Genomic DNA, 7,097 nt, shown 5'->3' on the forward strand with positions numbered 1-7,097 from the left:
GTCTAAGGCCACAATCCTGAATGCTACCCATCCCTAAAAGCACAAACTCAAGTATTCCTGATGAAATTCAAAAAATGTTTTCAGGTTTGAAATCCAAGAAGGGAGCTATTACATAGCAAGCAAACAGGCTATGGCTGGAAATCTACAGTAAGAGCAGTCACAGAAATGTGTTTCAGAAACAGATTCTCTACATATTTTTAAGAAATCTGGTTGTTTTATTATTTATTTTTTTAATGTTTATTTTTGAGAGATAGAGACAGAGTGTGAGTGAGGGAGGGACAGACGGAGAGGGAGACACAGAATCCAAAACAGGCTCCAGGCTCTGAGCTGTCAGTACAGAGCCCGATGCGGGGCTCAAGCCCACGAACAGCGAAATCATGACCTGAGCCGAAGTCCGATGCTTAACTGACTGAGCCACCCAGGCGCTCCAGAAATCTGGTTGTTTTACACAAAAGTTCCTATATATTATGTGATTCCTCAATTATCCAAATATGTCTAGAAACATGGCTAGAAGTGAAGAAAATAATCACAATAAACCAATTAAGTGAAGTAGTGAATTACAAGCAAACTGCATGTTATACAGCTATCATAAATTATCAATAAATGTTCATTTTTATATCCTTTTTTTACATTACAGACTAAGAAAATATAATTTATGGAATTTCTTTTCTAATATGGTATTAAATCTTTAGCTTAGAGTTCACATAAAATTAAAAAATTTCTTTAAGCTTCAGGTTCATCATTAGGTCACATAATTTTTTTCCTAGTTGCCATTGTTTTAATTGTTTCATATCTCACATTATCATTCCCTAACCTACTTGGGTTTGGGTATGAGACCATTATTTTAAAATATATCCTGGGGCACCTAGGTGGCTCAGTATGTTAAGCATCCGACTTCAGCTCAGGTCATGATCTCACAGTTTGTGGGCTAGAGCCCTCTGTTGGGCTCTGTGCTGACAGCTCAGAGCCTGTAGCCTGCTTCAGATTCTGTGTCTCCCTCTCTCTCTGCCCCTCCCCCGCCTGCGCTCTGTCTCTCTCTCTCTCTCAAAAATAAACATTAAAAAAAATTTTTTTAATATATCCTAAGCACTACCCTTATGCCAAATTATTCAGTAAATTTTTGTATTGGCTACAATATAGTCCACCTATTATCCTTAATTCTTTTTTTATATTACTATGCTTAAGTCGGGGGAAAAAGTCTCTAACATCTTTTCTACTGATGGGAATCTATAGCTATCTACTCCTTTTAAATTTGGATGATCCACCATCTCTCACTGAATAGTTTCTTTGATCCTGAGTTAGAGGATACAAAATGCAGAATGGTCCAGAATCACATAGATAATCATGCTAAACCGGCAAAATCTTTTTAAGTACATAATACATCTTCTTTCTGGTATTTATCGTTCCATGACTGATCCCTGATCTCTCTGTATGCAGGTCCCAACCTTACTCCGACTCAATCCTAAAAGCCTCACAAATCATGGGATCTCAACATATCCTAACACTCAGGTCAGTCAAGTGCCAATCTTATATCCTCCTAGAAAATACAAAGAATTTCTAAGTTTTTCCATGAGTAATCAAATAAGACCAACTTCTCTTAATCATCCCTTCACCATTCTTTGCATGGTCAAACCTCTTTGAGTCTCTTTGAGGATTTAATTTTACTCCATAACTCTTCTTTTTTTAAAAAAAAAAAAATTTTTTTTTTATTTTAGAGACAAAGAGAACAGGGTAGAGGAGCAGAGGAAAAGCATCTCAAGCAGGTTCCACACTCAGCGTGGAGCCCAGTGAGGCACTCAATCCCATGACTGCGAGATCATGACCTGAGCCAAAATCAAGAGTCTAACACTTAATAGACTGAGCCACCCAGGAACCCCTTTAAAAATAATAAAAAAAAAATTTTAAGTAGGCTCCAGGCCCAGTGTGGCACGTGAACTCATGACCCTCAAATCAACAGTTGATGCTCTACCAACTGAACTAGGCAAGTGCCCCTCTTACCATTTTTTGAGAGTGAAATTTGAGCTTCTTAGGCCTGCTCTTCTTTGTAACGCTAATATATTACAGAGCACAACTTGTAAATATAGTCTTCATTAACATTATCACACAGATTTTCAGAAAGAAAAGGAAGACAGCAACTATAGAGAGTCATCACTCTGTCTCATAAAACTAGCTCAGAGAAGGGGTGCTTGGGTGGCTCAGTTGGTAGAGCATCAACTTTTGATTTCAGCTCAGGTCATGATCTCATGGTTCATGGGACTGAGCCCTACATTGGGCTTTACGCTGACAGCACAGAGCCTGCCTAGGATTCTCTCTCTCTCTCTCTCTCTCTCTCTCTCTCTCTCTCTGCCTGCCGCCACCCCCATGTCACCCCCCCCCCGCCAGCTCTCTCTCTCAAATAAATAAACATTTAAAAAAAACAAACTATCTCAGAGAATCTGATCCACTTAGGTAACAAATTGAAAATATTAACAAAACTCAGTCTTGTCCCTGGTCTAAGCCAGAATTTTATGCATATTTATAACTACTAACATCCAATTCTGTTATCGGAAATTATAAATCCATCCTTGTCAGCATAATTTATATTTTAAAAAAGGAAAGAAAAAAAGAAATACTGAGAACCTGAAGAATTCTGAGTACCTTTACTTTATCATTTGATCTCCTGGAATTATACATAAATTTGTATCTGTATAATTCCAAAAGGTGCAAATAGTCAAAAGGTCTGTCAAATCAGTTGGGTATCATTGTCACTTCCTTTTTATCCCCACTGATAAAGTTAATTTGTATATCAAGGCCCACAAAATGGAGGCTACCCTAGTGGCCCAGCTCATATCACAAATCTAAACTTTAGTTAGCCTGCACTTAATGGGAAATACCTGTCAAGGAAACCTAACATATACCAATCACAATCCTTCATCTCAGCTTTAGCTAGCTTACCTTACCCTAAAAAATAGGACCTGTTAGTCTTATAAGGAAATCCTTGACCTCTTAGCCAATCACACCATTTCTGTGTTGCCTCTTCTAACATTCTATTAAACTCTCTCTTGCCCAAAATCACTCCAGAAAAGTGTTGCATTGTTTGTGAGGCACAGTACTCCTCCAACCTATGGACTGTTTTCCTTTGAATAAAAGACATCAAACTCATTACTAAATTGTTTTAGTTTTGTCATTTGACACTACAGACATGGAGGTATAACAAAACCAGTGACTGGATTGAATTCCTTTTTCAAACTAAGAGGTCTTATTTTTTTTTTAATTTTTTTTAACGTTTATTTATTTTTGAGAGAGAAAGACAGAGTGCAAGCGGGGGAGAGGCAGAGAGAGACACACACACAGAATCCAAAGCAGGCTCCAGGCTCTGAGCTGTCATCATAGGGCCTGACGCAGGTCTCGAACTCACGAACTGAAGTCCGACGCTTTACCAACTGAGCCACCCAGGTGCCCCTAAGAGGTCTTATTTTAATGACTAATTCTTATAAACTTTTCTAAAAAAAACACAATCAGAAACATATGTACAAGGAAAACTTTAAAATAATGTATAGCAAAATGTTAACAGTGACTACTTCTGGATGCTAAAATTATGAATACTTTTAAAACTTTCTATTTTATACGTTCAACTTAGGTTAATAATTTTTTCAAAAAGACTATGTTAATTTCTTCATCAGGAATCTATAACAATTTCCATTTCAAGCATATTTATAAAAGTAATTGTAGGGTGGGCTATTTTCTACTTATTATGAAAACAAACAAGCTGGCAAAATAACTGGTAATAGCACTAAAACCAGTGTGACTGAAATAAACTTACAAAGTCTTGTACCTTGTTTTACTGTATTTCATCAATATGAGACACTTAAGATTTCCCTGTGAATGAGCACAACTCAGGTGACATTTTCAGACTAAATTGTTTCATCCATAGTAGAGGCTTAATAAATGTGGCTTTATTAAATATTTATTTAATGTCACAACTCAGGTGACATTTTCAGACTAAATTGTTTCATCCATAGTAGAGGCTTAATAAATGTGGCTTTATTAAATATTTATTAAATATTTAAGAAATATTGCCTTTCTCCAATGAATGCCCAGTTAATGTATCATATTGGATATCATCCTTAAAACATTGCTGAGAAATGCCTATAATAGTTAAACTTTATAATTTAGCAATTTCTTGAGTACTTTTGTTCATAAACATGAATACTGCATAGCATTATATTTTACATGTTTTATATCAGAATATCTTTTTAATTATATAAGATTAATTTGGATGCAATGTGGTTAACAATTTTACATAATACAGGAAATTATTTTTGGGCAAACTCATCCTAAAGTTGACTTCCAGGTATAAGTTATTGATTCTAGGTTAGTGATTTAAAACCTGTTTGGGTCATGTACACCTTTGGTACTATCATAAAATTATATGCTTTTCCCCAGGAGAAATATGCATTAATAAAATAAATACACACACACACACACACACACACACACACACCAAAACAAGACAAAACAAAACAAAAAACAACAACAAATAAAACACACACATACACAAAAACAAAATAAAATAAAATAAAATAAAATAAAATAAAATAAAATAAAATAAAATAAATATACAATTGGGTATACAGTTCCAAGGCAAATAATTTAAGGTGAAGGATTCCTATTCTAGACCATCTGAGCACATGGCCCATTTTCTTACTTACAATTAACTTCTCATTTTCACTGCTCCTTATTATGAATGTGGAATAACTGAGATGGTTCACATAATAACATTTTTAACATAAGCGCTTATTATTTTCAGCCACTGTTCTAGTGCCCTGTTAATATTAACTACTAATCTTCACAAAAACCCTTTGAAATTCATATTATTATTTGCATTTTACAAACAATAAGTTATGGAATAGAAAGATACTGAATATATTATCCAAACTCAAAAACACTCAATGGTAAAACTAAGATTTTCATTTAGATACTCTAGATTCGGGGTTAGCAAACCTGTGTAAAGGACCAGAGAGTAAATGTTAGGCTTTGTGGGCCAAAAGGCAAAATCAAGGATATTATGTAGGTGCTTATTTAATAAGAGAGATAACAAATTTCCACAATTTTTTTTATTGATCAAATTCAAAAATTTATTTGTAGACACAGAAATTTGAATTTCATATAATTTTCACATGTCATGAAATACCATTCTTCTTTTGATATGTTCTTAATTATTGAAAAATGCTAAAACCAATCTTCGTTCACAGGCCATAAAAAAATAGGATACAAGCTGGATTTGGCCTGCAAGGTCAAAGTTTGCTGATCCCTGCTCGAGACTCAGACACCATTATATAGTCTGAAATCAATCAAACCATCTACCATGCCATTTTTCCACTCGTGTCTGAAGAATATCTAAAGTATCTAATGTGTAATTCTGCCTAAGCATTGGTCTCTTCCTTAACAAATAACTGTGTAATAAAAAAGGACTATTTCTGCATCACAAGAATGCTTACACAAAAAGCGTACAAGGGGAGGTGTTTCCAAGTGGTTATATGAATATTAACTGTAGGAAGAATTCTGATGAGGAACAGGCAAGGGCAATCCATCCTCATGGTACCATCATTAATTGGGAAGAGAATGCCCAGGTAAATGTCTAAATCCCTATTTTTTAGGGCGTTTCAGATGAAGTTATTTTATATCCCAAAAAACAAAAATGAAATTTCATAAAACAAAGACAAAGCTCAAAATGACTTTTAGCTTGGCTTTGAGATGTGTGTAACAATGTTCTCCTCTCATGGCTCTTCTTTTGGAATACAGCAAAAATTGGAAGGAAAAGAGAATCATGACATAATAGGCCTTTCCTGGAGACCAGACAGGCTAAACAAGAACACATCTCCTCATCACTAGCAAGTCCCCCCTCATACATAAACATACCCTAATGGAAGTATGAGGAAGACTGAATACTGTTGACTCTTCCCTGTATCATAAAGAAAACTCAGGTTCCCAGAAGCGAGGGACTGGAGTCTGTTTCTATGTTCACAGCAGTTTCCTGTCAACAGAGCTATAAAAATGCTGTGGATCTGTAATACAGGGCTTGCCCTCATAGAGCTGCCAAGAGGAATCTTCAGAGGAAGTAATCCCACTGTTGCAGCCTCAATATCCTGTCTTCGGTGGCTAATTCCAGCCCTACAATCACCTTAATAAACACAGGACTTTGCTTTTTTAGTTATAACATTCGTTCTAGGTCTCAAATGTTCAACTTCCCTTTGACAGCCATTTTTGTGCAACCAGTATTTTTGTGCAGTGAGGCTATAAGGTGAAATGACACAGGCAGTGAAAGAAAACCCAGTGCAACAATTCTAAGAAACCATGGAATTTACAACTGGGTCCAGAATAGGCTACACTTAATGTACTCTATGCCTTCAATGCATTAAGCACTAGGCTGGACAACAGAGAGGGTGCACCGATGAAGGCAACAAAGGCCATGCTTAGAACAGGGGGCCTCTGTGGTTAACTAGGACCTCGAAGTCTTTCACAGGCACAGATGGAGTCACACAGGGATCTTGTCCACAGATTCCTCAGCCCCAGAACTGCAAAAATGACGCTCTATCTTACTAAAAGTAAAAAAGCTACACTAGGCCAATTTTGATAGTCTCCAGTTGGTCACAATAGCAATGTCACTAGTTCACAGTTCACAGTACAACACACCTCACAGTCACCGCTGACCGTGGTCATGTAATGGCTCCGCCCCCACTCAGGCCCAGGAGCCCAATCTGGGCCAGTCAGGGCCTCCCCCCCCCCCATGCGCGCGCGCATACATACACTCTCTGACACACACATACACTCATGATCACATCCCACATTGGCGCAGGCACACAATCGCACACACACCCACAATCACCTTCTTCATACAGGCCTGACGTTCCTGCCTCTACCTGTCCCATACGCTCCTGGGAAACTCCAGGCCTCCTGCAGTGAGCTCCTCCCGCACCCAGACCCGGGTTTCAACTCACCACAAGGAAAACGGTGACCGAAAGCGTAAAGGAAAATGAACCAGAGGATGAGGTTCACAAACTCCCCCAGGGCCTATGAGAAACGCAGTCCACTCCGGAACAGCGCGGACGTTGACT

General features: G+C 37.4%; 1 long non-coding RNA gene across 9 annotated transcripts in view; it reads right to left on the reverse strand.

The window, feature by feature from the left end:
• LOC123578304 overlaps positions 1-7,094 on the reverse strand; it is a 36,250-nt gene extending 29,156 nt beyond the window's left edge. For all 9 annotated transcript variants that reach the window (XR_006702284.1, XR_006702280.1, XR_006702279.1 and 6 more), the window contains exon 1: positions 6,981-7,094. This is a non-coding gene — a long non-coding RNA (uncharacterized LOC123578304). The remainder of the gene's footprint in view (positions 1-6,980) is intronic.
• Between the last annotated feature and the right edge of the window lie 3 nt (positions 7,095-7,097).

The sequence above is a fragment of the Leopardus geoffroyi genome, chromosome E2 (assembly GCF_018350155.1).
Source record: "Leopardus geoffroyi isolate Oge1 chromosome E2, O.geoffroyi_Oge1_pat1.0, whole genome shotgun sequence".
Taxonomy (NCBI): Eukaryota; Metazoa; Chordata; class Mammalia; order Carnivora; family Felidae; genus Leopardus; species Leopardus geoffroyi.